General features: G+C 42.2%; 1 pseudogene; it reads left to right on the top strand.

Annotated features, from left to right (window-relative positions):
- Nucleotides 1–10,236, top strand: part of LOC149747418 (uncharacterized) — a 33,240-nt pseudogene extending 23,004 nt beyond the window's left edge.
- Nucleotides 10,237–23,905: the final 13,669 nt, after the last annotated feature.

Raw genomic sequence — 23,905 nt, 5'->3', positions numbered from 1 at the left:
GCTTCTCTGGAGTCCCAGACCTATCTGTCCACTTGCCTCTTGGATAGTTTCATTTGGAGGTTCCATAGCCACACCTAACTCAATGTGGCCAAAATGAGCCTTTTATCTTTCCCAAATCTTTTTCTGATGCTTCTGAACTTGGTCATTGGTGGCACCATTCAATCAATAACTTATAACAGATCTGTGAGTTGATCTTGACTTTTTGGCTTCTTTCAGTTTCTTTTTTTTAAGTCATCCCTACCCATATATATCTTCCGGTCATTCAACAAGTCCTGTCAATTCTATTTATAAAGTATTTACCAAATCCTTCCTTTCCATTATACCCTCGCTGCCATGTCTTCATTTGTGCAAACCCTCATCATCTTTTGGCCTGAAATATAACAAAAGAGTCTTTAATGGACCTCCCTGCTTCCAGTGGTCCATTCCCACACTCCAAATGGAGTGGCTTTTCTGACACTGACAGTTCTACTTTCCTGTGGAGGAATGGAGTCTAAACCCCTTAGAATGATATACAGGCCTTTCATTATCTGACCTGTTCCTGCTTTTCCAGCCTGGACATTCACCCTGTCCATCAACTCACACAGTCACACCTCTGTTCCTTTGCATAAGTTGTTTCCTCTGGTTAAAATGCCTTTCTCCCATGACTATGTTGAACAAACTCTTATGTATCCTTTAAAACCCAATCTAAGCATCACCATCTTAATGAATTATCTGAAATCTGCCTTCCACCCTTAGGCAGAGCAAGAAGCTTCCTCTACCAAGCAGAGACATAGCACACTTTACTCTGTGTCACTTATTCCAGTAATTATACACTATTTTGTATGATAACATTTGTTTGTATCTGCCTTCTTCAGTAGACTTATTGAACTTTGTATCTCCAGGCCTGACAAAGGTTTCAGAATTCACGTATGGAATTCAGTGGGCATTCGAGTACATAATGTTAAAAGAATGTCAATCAATTATATTTTTGATGACATTCTTAGATAGGAAGACATCTTCATCCTTACAGTTGGAAAGGAAAAAAAAAATTAAACTAACCAAACCTCTAGTGTCAGAGAATTCATATTTATTTTAGCACTCAGTGTTTAAATTGCATTTCCGACAGGCTGGCCCACCAGCTATGCTTCATGAAAGATCATGAGGACCGGGGAAGAGGTGTATTCATCTCAGCATTGGGGTATTTTGCTTTTCTGCAAAGCGAAGGGATCTGGGGACTCCTTTGCAGGCTGGCCATGTCCTGTGCAATCCCAACTGTGTCTAGAGATGCTAGCAGGGATGGAGAGTGTCATCGGGACTTGGTGGGAAGTTGGCTTGCATCAGAATCACATAGGGGAAGGGAAGGAATATAGAACTAAGGAAGAAAGCTTTCGGTGACCAAGGCAACCACTCTCCCCATCTCTGTCTTCCTCTGGGCCAAACAGACTCTTGTTTCTGCTTATCTGTCTCCCCCTCCTTCCTCCCAGTTCTTTTTAGAGATCACCTCTTTCTACTTCTTTACCTCTCTATGGAAAGACAATGGTCTTTCGTACTTACCAGACTCTATCCGATCTTCCAAGTCCAGCTGTTGGAGCTCACCACTCCATCCTTTCCCAATTCCAAAAGTCTTTCTAGGAAAGACTCTGATTTGACCAGCCTTTCCATTCCCTAAACTCTAAAGTTAAAGGACACCCTCAAGCATGTGAGATTTCTACCCCCATTCTATCCTGGGACCAGACCAAATCAAGTCAGTGGAATTAGTAATTCTGTTGTATCTCCTTGTTTTCTTTGTAAGGTGAGAGGATTTGAGGCAAAGAGTGATCAGTAATGTTTTATGCCCTTTTGTTCTCCACGCTGTTTATCCAATTTCCAGTTTAGGCAATTCAAGGGGAAATTATCCTACAGAAGGCAGCATGATCATGTAGGGATATCTCCAAGCAAACCTCTCCCATCTTTACCGTGTCCCTGCTGATGTAACCTACAGAAATACCGAAAATAACATATGTCCCCCTCCTCTTTGTAAGGGGGGAAAAGTCTTTCCTTCTACCCATCTTAGGTTCTCCGACTGGGGCCCTGTATAATGGACTGACAGAAGATAGATTAACAAGAGAAAAGCGTACACATTTATTTAATGTAAGTTTTATGTGACACCAGAGGCCTTCCTAAGGAGATGGGGACTTGAAGAAGCCTGAGCATTTTATATAAGATTTGATAAAAGAGTGGACAGTCATGGGGGAAAAATGACAGGACAAAAGGGTATGAGCTAAGGGTAGAAAACCAGGGGAACTTGGCAAAGCCTGTTCATTTGGAGTCCTCTCCCATCCCTCCATCTTGGGAGAAAAGGACTTATCACCTGACAGCTCATGACCTGCTTCAAGGGACCAGAGGGAAAGGTCAGAGAGGAAATCCTTCCTGCACCTGCCATTTCTCAAATTCCTTTTGTTTAAAATATTCGAAATGCCAAGATGCCATATTTTGGAGTAGTATGTCTTGAGCCCCATCTCTATCTCCCCTAATCTTCTGCCCCAGAACACCTTGTAAAACCTGAAAGAAAAATTCCCCTCCTGTCTCTTAGCTCCCGCAGTTCTTAACCTGCATCTTATTCCTGGTTCTACCTACTTGTCTGCTTCGTGTTCCGGTTATTAGTGAGCATACATCCCCCTCTGAGGTTCTTTGCTGGTAGGTTTTGTAGCCCGACAGTGCAAATCAGATGGCTTGTCCTCAATGAGTTTTTGAATAAAACAAAAGCAGGAAGCTGAACCATTAATAATATATAATAAATAAATAATTTTAAATTAATAATAAATCCTAGCAACCCAAGTATCTTGTCTGCGGCATCTGCCCAATTTACTCCCCCATTTCATTGCAAGGTTTATTTCCTACATAAAATCTGCTACTAAAATGTCTCATTCTCTTGTTTGTTGCCTGTCTTCCCAATAGACTGTAAGCTCCATGAGGAATAGGACTTTGTCCATCTTGTTTACCTAACATAGTATTGAAAACAATCTTTGTAGAAATAAGCAATGACCAACCAAATAAGAAGCAGCAAAATCTACAAACCTTGCTATAGCAAGGGAGTCAGCCACCATCACGCCACTGGTGTTTTGGCAGAAGCTCAAAGGTGGGCAGAGAGTGGGAAAGCTCTATATGGGGGAAAAAAGAAGGTTTCAGGGATGCCTTGACTGGGGGGAGGTTTGCCCTGGGGGAGCTGGAGGTGGACCAAGGAGTAGCAGGACCTTTTCTGTGCCTGGTGAGGGGTGCATATTTTGTTTTCTCTGGTTGGTCCTAAGTTGGCAGTGGGAACAAAAATGAGAGGTGTCCATTACTTACCAAGCTGAGGTTGGTTTTGAGCCGATTGTTAAAGGGGTTTTTGTTGGGCTTCCTGAATTGATTTGTTATTGCTGGTGGTCTGACTTCCTACAGGTGTGATTTGTAGTTAGCAGCGTGGCTTCCTGGGCTGTTGGCTGTAGGTGTGAGTTGGTTTCCTGGACTCAATGCTGAAGATTTGGGGTCCGAGTTCTATTTGTATCTATGGCCTGGTTGTTTTCCATTTGTATATTCAGTCTCTCTTTGTCGATAGGAGGGAGGAAAGGAGGGAGGGAAGGAGGGAGAACAGACTATTATCCAGATTTCATTCTGAACACTTCAGGTCAAGGAGCGACTCATCCCAGAGCCCACATGGTGGCTGCTTTCGGGAGCGCCCACCCTTAAATCACATCCCATAGTCCAAAGCTGGACCCCAGTGAAGAAGAAAGAGACTCTTTTCTTGTCCCTGGGCCAAACAAGAGCCAAGGCTTTTGAGGAGGCACTTAAAGAATTTTCAGTTTGCAGTTGTGCAGAAGCTGTTGTTTAGGTAATTTGACAATGACTTTAGTGTAAAAGGCAATTAAGACAAAATGAGCAGCCACTAGCCTCTCAGGTTAAATAAACTCAGATTTGACTTGCTCCCCATTACCACCTTTGTTTGCGATGTTTGAGCTCTTTTATGCTAATTTAGTGTGCAATAGTGTGGTGGCCCAATTGGGCCAGGTGGATGGAAGAGGAAACCAATCCAGGGAGAGGAAATAGTTGGCCGCAAATTGCTCCTAGGGTGAGATGGGTTCTTCTTTTTTTTTTTTGCGGTACGTGGGCCTCTCACTGTCTCGGCCTCTCCCGCCGCGGAGCCCAGGCTCTGGACGTGCGCAGGCTCAGCGGCCATGGCTCACGGGCCCAGCCGCTCCGCGGCATGTGGGATCTTCCCGGACCGGGGCACGAACCCGTGTCCCCTGCATCGGCAGGCGGACTCCCAACCACTGCGCCACCAGGGAAGCCCGAGATGGGTTCTTTTTTATACCACTATTGGGAATATGGATTAGTATAAAAGTCCAGGATCCTGGTTCCTTACATCTAAAAAGCTAAAAATGGTTTCCACTTTTTGACTCATCAGTTTAACTTCTAGATATTTACCCTGATATGTGGAACAGAAGACAAGCTCATGACGTTATGGACAAAGATGTTCAGTTTAGTGTTATTTAACGTAGAGTAAAAAGAAAGCCTGCATCACAGTGGCATACCAGAATTGATGTTATCATTCTTTTTTATTATGGCAGAAAATCTTCATGTTACTTTGCAAAGCACAAAACTAGTATAAGGCAGTTTATATGATGCAGTGTCTACTGTGTGCTTATGATTTTTTAGTTGCATGTGCAATGAAAAATGTCTGAGGTGGGGCTTCCCTGGTGGCGCAGTGGTTGAGAGTCCGCCTGCCGATGCAGGGGACGCGGGTTCGTGCCCCGGTCCGGGAAGATCCCACATGCCATGGAGCGGCTGGGCCCGTGAGCCATGGCCGCTTAGCCTGCGCGTCCGGAGCCTGTGCTCCGCAACGGGAGAGGCCACAGCAGTGAGAGGCCCGTGTACCGCAAAAAAAAAAAAAAAAAAAAAAGTCTGAGGTGGACAGGTTTGCAACAAAATATCACACATGGCTCTCTTTGAGTGGTAAAATATGAGCGACGTCTTTTTCCTGTGCTTGTCCAATTTTTTAAAACTTTCCACAGTAAGCATACATTGGTTTTATAATTACAGAAAGCATTGAAAACAATACTTGCTTGTTGTAATGCTGTTAAAGAATTCAGTGATGTGCTTAATACATGCCACCTCAAGGATAAAATTATGTGTACATGCCAAATTCTAGGAGAAAGAGTGGATGTTCAGTTGCAGTAAGTCTGTTTCTTGCTCAAAGAAAGTCTGCTAAGCTTCATTAAAGAAGGTCGTTCAGCCAGTCCTAGTTTAAAGTTGTAAGGTGAACCATTCTATAGAGCAGCCTTCTAAAATATGCCCAGGTGATTCATGGATTTATCTATTAGGAAGTGTGGTCATTTACCGGCAACCAATGTTGAGCTAATGGGATCCATTTAGGAATATAACCACAACAAGTCCACCATAAATCGTGTGCTCTCCCATCTGAATATGCTTCATTAAGCTCACCTTTCCTGATGCAGTTGGATTATTGGATGTCAGGACGAAGAAAATCGTTAGGTCCCACTGTTCTGATCCTACAAAGCACCAATGTGGTTGCTATGTCATTTTATTTTTTTTCAGATAGAACCTGCTTTGTGCCTTTCTATGGGAAAATATTTTCAAACTGGTAAAGAAGTAATATTACTGTATTGTGAGGCATATCTCAGTAGGTCATTACCATAAATTCTAGCAGAAAGGATAATCTGTGTCACATTTTACTTCAAGGATAAGATTGATTTTTATAAAAATCTTTAGTGCATTGAGGCTTAGCAATTTTTTTTCGTATGAAGAATCAATTAGATACTGGAGTTTTCCAGAAATGTTAGGTGAGTATAAGCCAAACCTTGATGTCTTTTTAAAAAATATTTTATCTTTCAACATTTGAAGAGAAAAGGCAGTTTCTGGGTGAGAAAAATGATATTGGCACAATGGTAGTTGTCACCACTCACATGGACAGGGGTGTCCACCATTTTCTTATATTTATATCTCTTTGGAAAATAGACAAATATGTGAAAAAGCAAAGAAGAAAATAATAAGCACCTATATTTCTACCACCAAGAACTGCCATTTTGAATGATTTTTTCCAAGTACGTGTATCTATATACCTGTGTATCTACATGTGTGTAGATATACACACACATGTGCACACATACACTTTAAAAATGGAATACACATTCTCTTACAGTCAAAACACGCCATATATATGTGTGTGTGTATGTGTATATATATGTACTTGTGTTTATATAAAAATATAAATGTATAGCTTTAAAGGTTTTAAAGAGGTTTTACATATATAAACTTTAAAAAGTATATGCATATGTGTATATACACATACACATATATATACATACAATGAAAACATATTTATATTGTGTGTATATATGCATGTGTGCATTTATATATATATCTTAAAAATTTTACATATATTAACACACACATTACCTTTTATAAAAATATAAAAGCAATATATATAAATGTTCTCTTAAAAGGAGAACTACAGTTCTCTCAACTTTGGCCATCTACATGAGTCTCCTGTCCCTTTCCCCAGAGATAATGCTATTATGCATCTTGTGCCATTCTTCTAGGCCAGGGATCAGCACAGCAAACTTTCTGTAAGAGGCTCGATAGTAAATATTTTAGGCTTTGCGGGCCATTGTGTCTCTGTTACAGTCACTCAGCTCTGCAGTTGGAGAGCAAAAGCCGTCATCATCAGTGTGTAAATAAACAGACATAGCTGTGTTCCAATAAAACTTCACTCATCGACACTGAAATTTGAATTTCCTACTTTTCCTCTTTCCTAAAATATTTGTCTCAATTTTTCTAAACTTTAAAATATAAAAATCATTTTTAGCTAGTGGGCTGTACAAAAACAGGCAGTGGCTGTACTTGGCCCTGGGGCTGTAATAGGTCAGCCCCAGTCCTGGTTCTTCTTCTATACCTCCATAGATATTTCCGTATCTACAGATAATAATATCTATAATATTATTTCATTTGTGAATTCTCTTTATAAATGGTATCCTAGTGCATGAATCATCTAAAATGTATATTTTTAATCTCAGCAAAATTTTTACTAGAAAGTATATATAGTTGTGCTATGTAGTATGTACAGATGCGCCATCACTCTCTGTGCATGTGTGTGTCTGTCTAGCTATAGATTATTCCCCCACAGCTTTAGCCAGTTCTTTTCACTGCTACATAGTATTCCATCATAGGGTATATCCTATTTTTATGCCATTGGGTATTTTTCATTTTTTTCCTATTACAAGCAGTGGTACAGTTATATCCATGAATATTTGTGCATACGTTTTGTCAGGGTGGACATTAGAAGCAGAATTGCTTGGTTATGAGGAGTGCACCTTTTGCATTTTAATAGACATCAATCAGTTTCCAGAGGGACAATACCAATTCACCCTCCCCCCAGGGAGACTGTCCCTCATTCTTGGTTTGGGGGTTTCATCCATTGCTGTTTGCCTTTTGGAGCGGCAACAAGCAAACAGCCTCAGCTCTGGACCATCTTGTCTTGTCACCACAGATGCTAGTGTGGACCTTTAAGTCCCTTTGGGTGAGTACAGATATTGTTCTAACTCTTCACCGGGGCACTTACACACGAGAATAGCAATTTATATCAATAACCAGGTTGGGCAGCATCTGCCAAGGCTGTCACACTCTGTGATTAAATGGCCACATGTGCCAGGGAACACGGGGACGATGGTGTTGTAATTAGGGTTTGCTCTCTTTCCACCCATCACCCCCACCATCCTTAACTTCAGATAACCTTGCTTTTGTGAACTGATTTGTGAATCAAATTACTCCACTGAGACTGCTAGTTTCTGCTGTGATAATAATATTTTATATTGGTATATCTTTACAACTACACAGGGTTCTGGTTAAGCAAAAGTCTAGAAACCTTTTGCCATTTTTACCTGATGCTGTTGGAAACCATGTCCAGAGGATAATATATGGTTACATTAGAAGTTACCTGTTAATCAGGGAGTGTAGTGTATTTTGCACTACATCCTCACCGTGAAAGAAAATTTTACTTAATGTTATCTTAGCATCCCTTCGATGCCACTGCCCCCAAGAAAAGCAGGCAGAGAAAACACACATAAACTTTTCTTAAGTCCACAAGGAGCAAGTTAAACACTATATGAATGCAATATTAAAAACACCCTAATGCATAGAAGAAGGGGAAAAAAACCCTCCTCATTTTGTTACTGGTGTGACAGAGATCAGTGATGGTTATGTAAGGACTTGGCATGTTCCAAAAAAACCCTGGAAATATTGCCGCGAGATGTGGAGCTGTAATAAATGTGAAAATAAATATTTGAAAGATTTATTAGCATTTTAAAATTTACTTACCCATATATAAAAGCCTTTAACAAAAATAAACTATCCAAGAAGTTGACGCAGGAAACCAATGATTATTTCACTGTTAATCAAATGTAGTATATCTGTATGAAATTCTCTAACACATTTAGATCCTTCCCATTCAATGAACAATTGCTTGAAGAAGCAAGGCGATCTTGGTGCATGTAGCTTGCAGTTCTGAATGTGAAGAAAAAGAAGAAACAAGACTCACTTCTCCAACCAATAGATTGTTTGGTCTCTAACCGAAGCTACAGCTTAGACTGGGAATAGCTAAACTGGGAGTAGCTACAATCTTGTGTAACTCATTTCAGTTAATAAGAAACAGCATATATCTATGAGGACTTTGGGGGAAAAAATAGGAAATTTACTTTGATTCCACTATTATCCAAGGTAGATACGTTTTAGAAGGTGTCTCTAAAGTTCAACAGGATACAATATGTATTTTCGTCCTCGAAGCAGGCTCAAACGTCAGAGCATCCTCATTTACTACATAATGTGTAAGAAGAATTGAGATCGTAAGGCTTTAACCACTGAAAAAAAAAAAGTACAACGGCTTCTGGGAGGAAACGCCAAGGAAAGCTTATCAGCAGCGCTGGGGGAAGGGAGTCGTGGGGGTCTTCCATCTTTTACTAGTATTTATATGTGAAGTAGCATATTGGAAGTTATAAATACTGTCCCGTGGACGTTCTGAATAATGCAGGAGTAGTGTAAGTAATTGGAAGTGCTTATATCCTGCCTTTAGACATTTCACCGCTCCTGAGTTAAAACTGGTTGTCAAGTGTGGACGCGGAGGACCGTGCAAGGTGCCCTATTCTGTCATGTGGTACATATTTAATGCTTGAAAGAACAAGGGAAGGGGACACGTGCAGGAGAGAGAGGGGGGGAGAGAAGTGAGGTACTGCCGCCAGCTCGGTGCTTAGCAAAGCGCTTTGGGAGGCGCGGAGGCGGGACCCATGCAGCCTGGGCGGCATCCACCGCCTTCCGGGGGCTGCAAGACTTTGCAAAAACATTAGGCGTCCAATTTGGCCAGTGTTTTTGGCGCGGAGGCCAAGGCCGCGCGGGCAGCTGGGCTTGGGCGCAGCAGCGTCCTCGACACCTCGGTGGCCTCCCTTTGTGTGCGTCCCCGCGTTGATTGCCTCCGCGCTCGGGCTGCTCGCTCTCTCTCCCAGCGCGTTCTGCACCTGCTGGCGGCAGTGTCAGGCTGCCAGGCAGCCGGGGCGAGCACAGGCACGGCGGCGCACGACAGATGACTGGAGTCATTTACATTGCTAGCACGTGGCTGCCGTTTGCTGTTGCCTCGGACTTCTCCAGTGTTCACCCAGGGAGGATACAGGAGGCACTTTGCAGCCGACAATGAAATCTTGGCAGCTAATTGCAGTCGTGGGAGATGCCCTTCAGGTAAGACGAGAGAAGACGCTCTAAACACTGTCAGGGAGGGAAGGGGAGACCGAGAGCGAGAGCCGGATGGGGAGGAGGCAGCGTCTGCAGAGGCTTCCTGAAGCCCACTGACTCGCGGGAGGGGGTGGAAGAGGGACTGGGACCAGGGGCGGGCGAAAGGGGGGAGGAGTGTGCAAATTGACATTTTGGGCTGCCTGTGGCAGAGGAGCCGCCGTCAGCCGCTGTCCGACGTTCACGCAGAGAGGGTGGCGGCGTGTGCGCCTCCGGGGCTGCTGATTAGAATAGGGACTTGGCGGCGGATGGAAGCCGGGCACACCGAAGCCGCGATGGAAGGCTGCGGATGCCTTTGCCACGCGTGAATGAGACACGGTACGTAAGGCCAGCCCCGGGGACCCGGGAGGCTGGGCTCTGGCGCGCCCGGGGCGCACCCAGGGGCGCCGATCGCCTGGAGAGGGCGAGGGGCTTTGGGAGCGACTGGGGAGTCCAGAGATGAATGGATTTTCTGGACCGAGTAGAAGTTAGTGGGGAACTTCATTGCCCATGCTCATTGGCTCCGTTTAACTTTACTTCCAGAGATGAATAAGCGTTTATAAGAAGCGGTGTACAAGTCCCAATAGGCTAACAGGGGTTTTGCAAGAGCTGCGCGCTTCTTCAAATGCGAGGTTTCTGAAATGACTGGCCAGATGGGCAGTGCATTGGGAAAGTTGGCAGGCTCACGATCCGAGGGGGCATGTGTGTGCGTGTGTGGGGGGGATGTATTTCATGTTTGTGCAGACGTGTCTACTGTGCTAGTTGCACTGGGCTACTCTTATCTCCTCTGCTTTTCTTGATTCCCAGGGAAGAGAGAGTAAATTGACAAAACCAGAAAGGCTTTGACTTAAGAAATAGGCTCTGGACCATTTTATTGAATGAAACAAGAGTCATCCTTCTTGAGAGATCAAATGGGGGAAATGTACCTTGCCTTCCAAAGTGATGGAATTAACTGTCAGGCATTTAAAAAACGTGCAAAATGTTGAATACGACATTTGTCAGCCTAGGAGGATCACCTAGAAGCCTCAGTCTCAGCCAATCCCTCTAGCCATTATTTTCAGATTAGGACGAAGCTGGTGGTGTTACTTATTTCTGTTGACGCAAGAGATGAGGCCCTCCTCCACTTAAGAGGGGCCCAGAGGGAATTCTGAATCCAAAAGTTTTGTTGGCAAAATCGTCTTAGTGAAATATTCATTAAATTACCTCTTAAAAGGGTCACTTTCCAAGTTTAAAAAAAAAAAAGAGTCACTTTCCGAGTATCTTTAGATATTTCATAATTTACTCATTGTTTATATGGCTTTAATTTTGGTCACATGGAAATGAATGTGGTTTGTAATGGAAGAAGTCAAAAATGATTGCGTAATCCTTTTGGGGGGGGGTAGCTGGGTAGTAAATGTCTGGTTTAAGACTGTAAAATCTTTCTCAACTGTGGTTCCTATTTTTGATCCAAATGTATCTTCGGAAATCCAAAGGGGCGTGAATGTAGATGTGTTTGTGATACGGAGTAACTTGCCTTTGTGGTTTGCTGTGATTAAGTTTGCAGAGGGTTGCTCTTCAAGTAAGTAAACTAAAGTCGGTCGGTGACAGCTGTTTACCACTGCCGTTCGCAGGCAATGCGGGCAGCAGTCACGATTTTCTTATAAGAAGCAGGATTTTTCAACTCCTATCTGCCCACTCACACTCTCCACACACGCTGATGCTTCCTCTGTATTAGAATACTTGCAGATTATTATGAAGAGAAAATTGCTTCTCTGAAGAGTTGGAGGAAGTATAACCTATGGGGAAAGGTTTCTTCTCGCCCTTTCTTAATCACCCTTCTTTTTCCTCCCTCCCTCCCTCCCTCCCCCCTCCCTCCCTCCCTTCCTCCTCCCCCCTCCCCCTCCCTTTCTTCCACCTTTCTTTCTCTCTCTCCAACCCCCTTTCTCTCCCCATCCACCTGTATTTCTTTCCTTCTGCCTTTTCTTACTTTCATACCTGGAACACAGAGAATTTTTCAGGTATTTTCTCCTACTACATTTTTATCTTAACAAATGTTTTGCACCCTCAAGGATAATCAGCATCTGGTTTTTCTTTTTCTTTTTTTGTATTCTCTGCTCATATACAAGAATTAATATCAGGCAATCCATTATACACTAATCTTATTTAAAAAGTGAATATTCAAACTTTTCTTGTCGTTTGATTTTAACCAAGCAAATAGACCCCTGGAGAACGCCTTTACTTTACATGAACAGAGCTGAATCTTTTCTCTGTCATCACCAAGTGATAGATTTTTACAACCGTGCACTTTGACTCATAACTTTATGGGGCTAAGCATATTTTTACATTGGTCTCTTGTAAACTTGCCCCTCAAACTTCTATTTTCTCCATTACCTGACTTTAGTTTAGAATCTGGATTCATTTTAAGTCTGTATTTACTTAAACTTAGTAGAAATAGCCATCAGCCTTGACTTATGGGCCAGCTTTTTAAAGTATCACAAAAATAGTGTATTTCTTTTTTCCATTTTTGTTTCTCTCTCCCATAAGTATGACACAAAAGCTGAAGTAGATTTCAGGCAAAGGGCTTTTGGTGACGATTGCCTTCCTCTAAATTATAGCTGTGAGATGTTGAGACTCTATGGGCGTATTCTGAGAACATTCCATGAGAATCAGAGTATGTATTCCTCTGTTTAATTACAGAGAACCTGGTTGGGTGAGTCAGTCTGGAGCCAAATAACTATTACAATGTCCAGTGAAAGACAGTTTTGGTCTTGTTTTCTGGCTAAACTTATAATTTTTATATTACATTTTGAGCAAAGTTGCAGGACCAGAGGAATGGAGCGTGGTCCAAAAGAGGAAGGACATTTATGAAATAATAATAAAACCTTATTATTATTAATTAAACCTTTATTTATGTTTCATTTTTAGCTATATTTTTTAAATGTCACATGTGTTAGTCTTCAAGTTATCACCGTAAGTTCTTTGAGAGTAATTCTAATGGGATTAAAATGAAAGTCTTTTTATGAGACTTTAATCCCCATCCTGTGTTGATTTTTCCGACAAACATAAAAATAAATAGGGAAGTAAAACATGGACCCTTAAAGATTTTTGCACCGTAGACTTTATTTGGTTGTAGATCTGAAACCTTCAGGATGTGATAACATATTCGATCTTTGTACATATTTGTGGGTGGACGTCTTTGTCCTTCTGTCTGTTTTCCTTCATTTTCACGCAGAGTTGAGTGTTTACATATGTCATGAGCAATAGTAAACAGGGGCAGATAAAGGCATGAAGAATTTTTTAATTATGCATTTTAAGTTATTTGAATTAAATCATATATGACAAAATCTCAGTCCTGACGACTTGCTATTCCTGTTGCTCCCACCCCCCCATCCCGTTCGCGTGGCACTAAAAGAAAGAAAGCAGTCTTTAAAAGTCAGCTTTTTAACACACGGTGCTCTACTTGGAAATCTTTATAGTTAATTATTCAGTTACGATAATTTCCCAAACAGTTTTCAAGAGTGTTTTTTTTATTAATAGATACAAAGTTTATATGAAAAGTTGTGTGCCCTGTGTGTGTGTGTGTGTGCACGCGTGTGCACATGTGCCCAAAATGCTGAAACAGCTTGTGTCAGCTATAGCAACTCATTCTTGATTCAGCAAAACTAGGTTATGAATTCAAGCAATTAAAAATGACAAAAAGCCCAATTTCACTGCCTAGATTAATACACTTCCAATTTTTCCTGCTCCATAAAAATTTCAAAGTGTTCTTTCTGGTTAGGTGTTTGCATAACCTATGGGGTATCGGAAGGTCCCCATTTCACATTTGCTTATGATGTCTGAATACTTTGATGTAGCATATGTAAATAGGATCAATAGGATGTTCTTAATACAATTTTGTATTTGCAACTTCTCGTGAAATTTCAGTTGGGCTTAAAGGAAAAGCAAGAACAGTTGTTAGTTCCCTAACATTAATCGGTGGTGAATAATCCTTCAGCTAGTTCAAACCTCAGGGAGGCCAGGGAAGACTTTTCGAAAAGTGATGTAATTGTAGCAGAAATAGTGCATCCACCTTCTAAGGATGGCAGTGAGATTTTTCTTTTCTTATGCAATGGTGTGCGCATTAACTACTTTTTCTCTAGTTTTATAAAAGTGAAGTCTGGAATTCTGGATTCGTGTTTATCTAATTAGCCAAAGTTCACTGTTCTTTGAAACGGGCCCTTTAACTTACAGAGTGATTAGTGGTCACAATTAGCCACCTTGAATTCCCTGCAGTTTGGGGAATTGCAAAGTTGGCTAGTTGGTTAAATTTTCTAGACTGGTTGGACAGACCTTAATCTCACAAAGAGCGCAGAAAATCAGGAGCTCTGTTTCCCTCACACTGTGAACTCAACACAGAAAAACAGCAACAACCAAGTGGGTCGAGGTGCCCTCTGTGCCCAGTGTTGGCTTTGGAAAGAGGACCTGTTAAGGACCATGTGTTGGGAAGGCCTCCACCAGCCTTGCTTTTTCCTCTTCATGATAATTCTTCGTCTGCATTTGCTACACGATATATTTCTCTGTTGTTTAATTGAAATATCTGCTTGTGAGGAAATCCAGTTGCTTGTTTGCTAAAGGGATGAAAGTACCAGTTGTGTCTATTATATTTTTATTTGCATGTATAAATAGAGACTTTCCATTCCTATTAGACTGATGAGCATGATGGTGAGGAGGATGTGATAGCACATCAGCAGTAACGGGGATAACAATACAGAAATGCTCACCCCCACCTGGGCCCTCACTGCCTCTGTATATACGTCAGGCACTGGACTGGGGGTTCTAACATATTTTCTGTGGTCCTTACTACCACTCTGCAAGGTAGGTATTGCCATGCCTAGTTTAGAGATGGGGAAGCAACCTTCAAGACTTTTTATAATCAGAATATGCAATTTGAATCCAGATTTTTCTGGCTTCAACATAACAAGATACCACTGAAATGTACTAATCCGAATTTAGGAAGATATACGAAATGGATACTCAACCGATGCCCTAGGCCCGTGATTCTCAACCAGGAGCAATTCTTTTTCACTCCCATCCCCTCCAAGGACAACATTTGGCCACATATTGGAGAGATTTTTGATTGTCACATTTAGGTGAGGGCTGCCATGGACATCTATTGTGTGGAGACCAGGGATGCTGCTAAATATCCCAGGATGCACAGGACAGCCCCCTCCCCGAAAACAACAAAGAATTACCTGACCCATAATGCCAGTGGTGCTGAGGCTGAGAAATCCTGCCCTAGGCAATGTCAGTGATGCTTTGACTGATATACACATGGCCCGATTTTTCAAGGAAGTGGATAAGTGAATTTCAGTTATTAAACTTTTAAAATCTCCGATTGGATACTGTGAATAGGATCATGATGCAAAATCAGAAGGTCTTTATTTTTTTACAGTTTGACTTTAAAATTTTATAGCTGCCTACTCTGAGCATCTTTCCTTATAAATACGACATGGGTCATTGTGATTGAATTACCTCCTTTTCCCTGATGTACTCAGTGTTACCTCCGACAACTGCTCTAAAATGAGATTGCTTTCTATGGTACTGATGTCAAGAGAAGAGAAATGCAACATCACTAAATGAGTCATGCAACAGTAATTCTGAGAACCTTCCTGCTTCCCCTTGGTATTCAAGCACCGTTATTTTCTCCTTATCTTCAAAGGTTTGGCACATAGGTTTATTTGCCTATTTATCTAATAAACACTTAGTGTTTTACAGGTGCCGAGTTCTATTATAAATGCTTTAAAATATTAATTCATTTAATTCCTAAGAGAAGCCCACATGGTTGATATTGTTATTATCTACTTTTTACAGAGGAGAGAGAGAACCAAGGTCCAGAGAAGTTGAGTAATTTGCCCAAGGTCAGACAGCTTCTAAGTGGCAGAGCTGGGATTTACACACCAGTCTCTGCTCCTAACCACTTTGTCATGCCCTTTAATAATTTGAGTTTCTAAATGTGCAGAAGCACAGTTGTAACAGCAGCATCTTCCTTTGAGTTTTGAAACAAAAGACATTTTTAGTTTCATTTCCGGTTAAGAAAACTAACAACCATTTTCGAATGAGAGTGAACGATAACGCGCACAGCTTTATTTTTCACTATTCAAATACTACTGAACGTGCACTTTTCCAGGGTCAGTAGGACTTGTGAGTTCTCTTTATTTATTATTTATTAATACTACTGAAAACAATAGTATTCAGAAGGACAGACTTAGAGGATGAATGATCTCTTCGAGAAACTTCACTTTTTGTTTTCGTGGCACTTTAACATTTTTCTAGGGGGACTTCCCTTGTGGTCCAGTGGTTAAGACTCTGCGCTCCCAACGCACGGGGCCCAGGATCGATCCCTGGTCAGGGAACTAGATCCCGCATGCCGCAACGAAAGACCCCACATGCCACAAAGAAGATCCCACACATGGCAACGAAGATCCCACATGCCGCAACTAAGACCCTGCGTAGCCAAATAAATAAATAAATATTAAAAAAAAAATTTCTGTGGAGTCCAGTATAGTCCATACCAAGTGGGATATGGTGGATGTGGGCACATTGATTTCCAACTTGATCTTGCTGAAGCCAATCTGCCTTTCCTCATTTAGACCATGGGAATGACCAAGTCCATTTCTTGCTCTGTTGAATTTCCACCATGTAGTTAAAACCTGTGAAGAGAAAAACAATTTGAGTAAATGTTTAAATAGCAGTGCCAATTTGACACACTTTATTCTGCATTAGAAGAAACAGTCTTGCAGTTCTACAATTAAACGTACCTACACCAATGGTTCAGAAAGCCAAGACGGGAGTAGAGAACCTCAATCAATTTAAGTTGAATGAATGAATACATGGATGGAAGAATTTATGTATTAAGAAGTTTCTTGTCAAGGGCATATATGGGTGTGTACTTTAAAAGGAAGCATCTTGCATCTTGAATGCAAATACTGGAGGAAGAGGAGGTGGTGGCAACGGGAACCACTGATCTGACAGAAGTCAGTTCTATGCCAGCTGCCTCCTCAGGCTTCTCACCCAAACTTCCCATGACTCGGGTGTTGGTACATAGCTCACTATGCATTGCCCCACATAAAGCTCGAAGATGCTGAGCCGCAAGAATGGGCTGCAGTTTACGTGAGGCAAGGCACAGATTTATGGATATGAGGGAGGAAGCCAGCAATGCCAAAGCCATGGAAAGGGGCTCTTGGGCCACCCTCCCCCAGCCCCGGAACATTCCAGGAACTGAGCTGGAGGTAGAAACCATTACAGTCCTTCCTGTGTATTTCGGACCCAGTGAACTCACATTTACACGTAGACAGTGAGGAGTGAATCCTGTTTCAGAACTGTCAAAAGACTCACGTTGCATCCATTATCGTCACATTTCTGTTTTTAATGTAGTTCATCGAACTGGCTTTTGTGCAATACCTATTCCATCCAAGAGTTGATTCGGGAAATGGCTTAAAATTAAACCAGAATTTGTTGTTCAGTGGTAAATAAACAGGGATAAACTCATGTAGCTAAGACTACCCAGTAAGGTTCCTTAAGTGTGGTCTATTAGTCTATGGTGCTAAAATACATATATCTTGGTTAATTGACTAAAAGAAGAAAACAATAGGAAACTGGATTTAAAAGAGCCATTTTCATTCCATATCCAGTGGAACTGGTTTCTAACATATTTCCACATTTAACGTGAATCTGCTTTTTAAAATAAAGACAACTGGCGGTAAACTTTGTGTGCCATTAAGAGTGCATCCAGCAAGGGGAAACTGGGTTTCTGCTGAGTCCCTATTACAAGGCTTTCCCAGAGAGGTAGAAATATAGGGGGTCATCAAGGTTATAAGTGGTTCAGGCTTCAACTTCTGCTGCTAATAGAAAAGAAACCAGGCTTTGTTGTAATGTACTAGCAAACTGCTCAACATGGAGAATTATGCATCATTATCATGAGTACTGATCCTGTCTGTTGTTTGTGTGAGCCATACGTTATGTGAACTTCCGATATACATTATTGAACTGAGTACTCCCAGCAACTTCATGAGACGGGTGTTCCTATGAAGCTCACTTTTCGTAAGGGGAGCCTGAGACTGGACGTGATTTTTCTGGGGTCACCAGCTGCTAGTGAGTTGGATTAGTAGTCACATTGGAAATTTTATGACTTCAGAGACTATCTCCACCCTCCTTTTGACTCAAAGCCATAGGAATCTTTGTTCTTACAGTGGTGAAAAACGAATCTGACATAGATCAGATTTGGTTAACCCTAGGGAGGCCCTGCGATCCTTTAATTAGGACTAACCTTCTTATAATCTTGATGGTATATGTAGATGGATGGACAGATGGGTGGATGAGTGGATGGATGGATTCATAGAATGACCAACTAATGACCCAGAAGGAAAATTGGCAAAGAGCGTGTGTATAGTTTTCAGAAGGATAAATACCAACAAGTGTGTGAAAATATGTTCATATATACATATACATGTATATATTTGGGTGTGTATTTGTGTATATATGTGAAAAGTTTCATCTGTGTGTATCAGTGTTTCATATATCATGTTGGAAAACAGTTGCACACTGTTGGAGAGAGTGTGGAATGGTACATTCTTCCGTGGACGACAATTTGGAAATTTTTATTTAAAAACAAAGTGCATATCCATTGGCCCAGCATTTCCACCTCTAGGGTTTGTGTTGCTCAAGTTTCCAAAGATGGAAGCACAGTGGGAAGAAAAACTGGAGCAAACGAAATGCCTAACAATGGAGGATTGGGTGCCAGGAAGCATTCAGGGAGTGAAGTGGATCTTCATGGACCTGAAACGGTGTCCGCGGTGCTGCAAGCAAAGAGTCCAAGCTTCAGACATGTGTTAGGAAAACCTTGTTAGAAAACACACCTACACAGGCAAACGTTTTCTATACATGGAGAAATTGTAACAGATAACTAAAGGGCTGAGGAGGGGGGTGACCTTTGTGGTGACTATGGAACTTGACTGGGAAGGGAGCAGGGGAGAAATGAAAGTTTTTCTTTTAAGGTTATGCAAGAAAATCGGTTCTCGAGACCTGCTGTGCTTCATCGTGCCTGTAGTTAGCAACATGGTATTGTACCCTGAAAATTTTGTTAAGAGGGTAGATAGAGCTCATGTTAAGTGTTCTTATAGTGCACACACGCACGCACACCACACACACACACACACACACACACCAGACTCAAGGAAACCTTTGGAGTGATGGATGTGTTTATTACTTTGGTTGTGGTGATGGTATCACAGGTGGATGCATATATACCCAAACTCATCAGATTGTTCACGTGAGACCTGCAGGGTTTTTTGTATACCAATTACACCTCAATGAAGCTGTTAAAAAAGATTACACCTTTCTTCCTTTTTATCTTCAACAAGCATACAGTACTTTGGTAATAAAAAATACTTTAGTTAGAAAAAAAGAGCTTCAATTTTGCAAACAAGCTCTGGTCAGCCCCTCACTCCCAAGCTGTTGTCGATCAGCTTAGATATCAACCTAGATATTCTGTCTTAGACACAAGCAATCCAAATTGCTTTGAAAATGTGCTTAAGAGAGACTTAAAGGGAGATAAACCCCCAAATTGCTCGATTTAAAATTATGTCCTGGCTACGGTTTGGGGTCGTTTTGTGCTCTGAAATGGGATGGTTGGCTGTTGACAGTTTCTGAAAGTGATAAAGCTAAGTGTTAAGCCTAATGGTTTGGCCACAGAGGAAAACCAAACTCCCCCAATGCTGCAGACACTTGTCATTCATCGGAGGTGCTACGAATTCACGATCCTTATCCTCCCAGTTGTGCGTGTCTGTCAGGGACTGTGGGCTGCTCAGAGTTGTATACTATTATTTTTTTATTCATCTCTGGGTCATTTCATCTTCCTGTGCTCGCCACATGAATGGCTGTGCATGAAAATTGTATTTTGTTCTGAATTTCCCACTGTGAAAGATGTTTACTATACATTTATGAAAACACTGCAATAACAAAACCCTTTCTATAGCCTTTCAATTTGCTGTAAGGGCAGATAAAATATTTTTATCTTGAACTGAACTTCATACCTTGGGAGATGCAGTGGGTCCAACTCAGAATAATAAAACACTTCAGAGAAAGGCAGGCGCTGTTCAGACTGGTTCAGAAACCCATGCACTCTACCCGGCAGACCTCCGTGCCTTGAAGAGTACCAACTAAATACACAAACCTAGAACTAATCAGTGCCATGTATGCATCATTAAATAGAAAAAGGATCTGTGTATTTATTAAGTAGTTTCACAATGCGTCTACAGAGATTCAGGGGGACCCAATGAGCAGTGTATCCACAATGCTGGAAAATTCAGGGAAGAGCGTGGCTGTCACCTCAAAGTATTGAAAACTTTGAATCTTCACCTTCGTTTAGGCTTTGGCTTTGTTTTCAATGGAAACTTTTGTCCAGGTAGCTTTGCAGATTCACACACAGTCACGAGATACAATACAGAGAGGCCCCTCGTGCTCTTTATCCTGTCTTCCCTCCAACAGGAATATTTTGCAAAACCATATATCACATCATATCCGAGATACTCATGTGGCTGCAGCCCACTAATCCTGCTTAGATTTCCCCAGATTGACTTGTACTCACTTGTATGGGTGTGTTTCGTTCTACCCGAATTTATTACGTGTGTAGGTTCAGGGACTCACCACCATAGATAAGATACTGAGCACGTCCATACGAAGAATCTCTTTTTTTTTTTTTGAAAGAAGATGTTGGGGTTAGGAGTTTATTAATTAATTAATTTATTTTTGCTGTGTTGGGTCTTCGTTTCTGTGCGAGGGCTTTCTCTAGTTGTGGCAAGCGGGGGCCACTCTTCATCGCGGTGCGCGGGCCTCTCACTATCGCGGCCTCTCTTGTTGCGGAGCACAGGCTCCAGACGCGCAGGCTCAGTAGTTGTGGCTCACGGGCCTAGTTGCTCCGCGGCATGTGGGATCCTCCCAGACCAGGGCTCGAGCCCGTGTCCCCTTCAGTAGCAGGCAGATTCTCAACCACTGCGCCACCAGGGAAGCCCCCGAAGAATCTCTTTTATAAACATGTTCACCTCCTCTCACCACCACCCACTCCCATCCCTAACCTCTGTCCTCTACTTGTAAAATCCTGTCATTTCAAACACGTTATATGAGTGGAATCACACAGTATTTAACCTTTTGGGATTGGCTAATTCCAGCATCATTATTCCCTGGAGTTTTATCTGAACGGCTGAGTCCATCCATCATTTGTTCCTTTTCACTGCTCAGTAATATGCCACAGTACGTGCTGTGTGCCGCCATCTGTTTAACCACTCACCTGTTGAAGGACACCTGGGCTGTGTGTGGCTGGCTATCACAAATACAGCTGCTGTGAACCCTGGTGGACAGGTCTTCGTTTGAGCATGAGTTTCACTTCTCTGGGATAAATGCCAAGCAGAAGGCTTTGGCGATTTTTGATTTGTACACATTATGGGTAACATTAATACGTTACCCCTATTGGAAGCGAATGCGAGTCACACACACACCAATCAAAGGAAAAATGTAAAATCTTACCCACATCTTGATGCTTATTTCTACATAAACAGAGTACTAAATCTAGAGACTAGGCAGCATTTATGCAGCATCCACCGTATGCCAGTCTGTATTCTAGGCCTGCTGTGTGTGCTAACTCACTTGTCCTCATAGAATCCTTAGGACGTACACACTACTGTTACCCCCACTTACAGAAGCAGAGTCACACACAAAGCGCTGAAGTCCCTTGCCAAGTTGCTGCAATCACTTAGAGGTAGGCAGCCTGGCTTGAGAATCCCTCATTTTAACCACTATCGATGATCCGAACCTCACTCGCAGATCTGTGGGTCATACCTTCTGGGTCAGCTGAGATGGCAACACTCATTGGGTCGGGTCAGCATTTATCAAGCTGGCTCTGAAAGGAAACAGTACGTGGATTTGTGTACGTAGGACAGTCGCCTAGCTGACTTTACTGCCCCTCAACTCATTGCTCTGATTTAAGCTTACTTTATTTGACCATCTCAGACAGATGGAGGTTTCTTCTGGCTTGTAGATTTCTAAGAAGTAGATTTCACAATCCTCCCTTGGTTACACACTGCAATATTTCACAGCTCTCAGCTGCAGTATGTTCTGCCTTTCCACGTGGCCCAGATCTGTCTTACAGAAAGCTGAGCCCCTGGTCATTAGCCTACCTTCAGTGAAGATGTGGAACTGGTGGCCCCGTATCTACTCAGCAACACAACTTAAAGGTACTTGTTTCTAACAGAATCTTGCATGGCTGCTTTACATTAATCGTGGAGCTATCCGTCCTCCAAAGGCATTTCATATTTCTACCAGGCTTATAAAGTATTTAATATTTTCATATGCTCCAGTGTAAAGCCATCTGTTGCAGTGACAGGACAAAATGTTGAAGGCAAGAACAAGCGTATGTTTATGGAAAGATTCCATGAAACGTTAACAAGGCAGATACGTGCTACTCTGGGGTGTCTTGTAGAAAATGGCCAGGGGAATTGGGAAGGCATGACCTCCGGCACTGGTATTTATAAAAAGGCAGTTATAGATGACACATGCTCTTTTATTTCTGTCCTGTAAAGTTAGACTAGATTGTCAGTGTACGTGGCGGCAGAGACCTCTTTGAAAGGAAATAGTGGTATCATCTAATTTTCGGAACTTCATTTCATCTTTGTTTTTCACGTGCTTCATGTGACTTTTTGTTGCTCTTCTGCACCAGCACATTGGGAGCCTGCAGTGTGCTAGGCTTGCGTGTTGCTGGAATCGTGTTTCTAGAGAGTTAGAACTGTTTCTCAGGGCCTAACCTCTAACAGCCATGGTGTGGTGTTGCTGATACAGAAACAATCAGATGGGAATCAATTCTGGCTGCCCGCTTGAACGTACCAGTGTAGGCACAGTTCTCTAAAACTGTTGCTACACCCCATTGCCCCTTGCTGAACTGAGCTCAGAAAATCAAAGCAAATGCCTCCAAGCTAAGGCCCTGGTGCTCTTGGGGGAAAACATCACGGCTACAAACGCACTGAGTATCGTATCTGACAAGCACCGTGGGAGGCGCTGTGCATTGGTTGGCTTCTTTAAGCCTCCTAAGCATCTTCCCTGGCAGGGGCCCTTGTTGTCTTCATTTTACAAACGAGGGAGCTGTTTTCAAGAAGGTAATTTACCCAAGATTGCACAGCTCACATGGAATGGACCCTGGATCTGACCACAGGCAGGCTAAGTCCGTAAACAGGATGCTTAACTATTATGTTGTATCACTGACGTTGGTAAGAGAAGAGAAGCTTGTTCAATGCCTTCCGGACCAGTTCTTCCAATGGTGATGTTGGCTGGGACATGCAAGTCAAAATGCAGCAGACTCTTGAAGTGTGACCTCTACACAAGCTTCAATTCTCAGCTGCTTTGTGACTCTGTGAATAAAGTTGTTAGTGAACCACAGAGGGAAGCTTACAGAAAGAACTCGGTGTGAAGGGAGAAAAACAACCCCCAAGAGTGCTATAACAGAACAAAATCATCTATAGTAACCCCCCAGACCCCTCCTTTATATCAATTTTGAACTATTTTCTACCAACACCTGTGAAAAAGTGTCTTAAATCACTCACCTGCTTTCAATCATATTAATAAACGGATTATGGACATAAGTAAGAACCTAGGTCCCGACTGTAGCCATGTCAGAAGATGACAGTTTCTGGCTAGCTACTCCAAGGTTGATCATGAAATAGTAGAATTCGTGGGAATTTATAAGCAGGCATATATATTTTCTTTTTTTTTTTTTTTTTTTTTGGCTGCACCACGTGGCAAGTGAGAACTTAGTTCCCCATCCAGGGATCGAACCCGTGCCCCCTGCATTGGAAGTGTGGAGTCTTAACCACTGGACCACCAGGGAAGTCCAGGAATATATATTTTCAAAAAGAGCGAGACACCATCAGATCAAATTAAGAAAAACAATCAGGGTATCTGAGGCAAGAAAGACCATTTAGCTTCTAAATACCGTTGATTTATTTAGGTCAACTCCGTCAGTAGGACGTGAGGGTTTCTTCTATAAGAAACACTTCTAGACCCATAGGTTTTGCTTGCAGGTGTTCATCTCAACAATTCAATTATAGTGATAGGTTATAAACATCATGGAGACAGA

Source organism: Delphinapterus leucas, chromosome 15 (assembly GCF_059928025.1).
Source record: "Delphinapterus leucas isolate spDelLeu-1000000601 "Yukka" chromosome 15, BTC_Dleu_Yukka2, whole genome shotgun sequence".
NCBI classification, from domain to species: Eukaryota; Metazoa; Chordata; class Mammalia; order Artiodactyla; family Monodontidae; genus Delphinapterus; species Delphinapterus leucas.
This window is presented reverse-complemented; position numbering and strand designations above follow the sequence as displayed.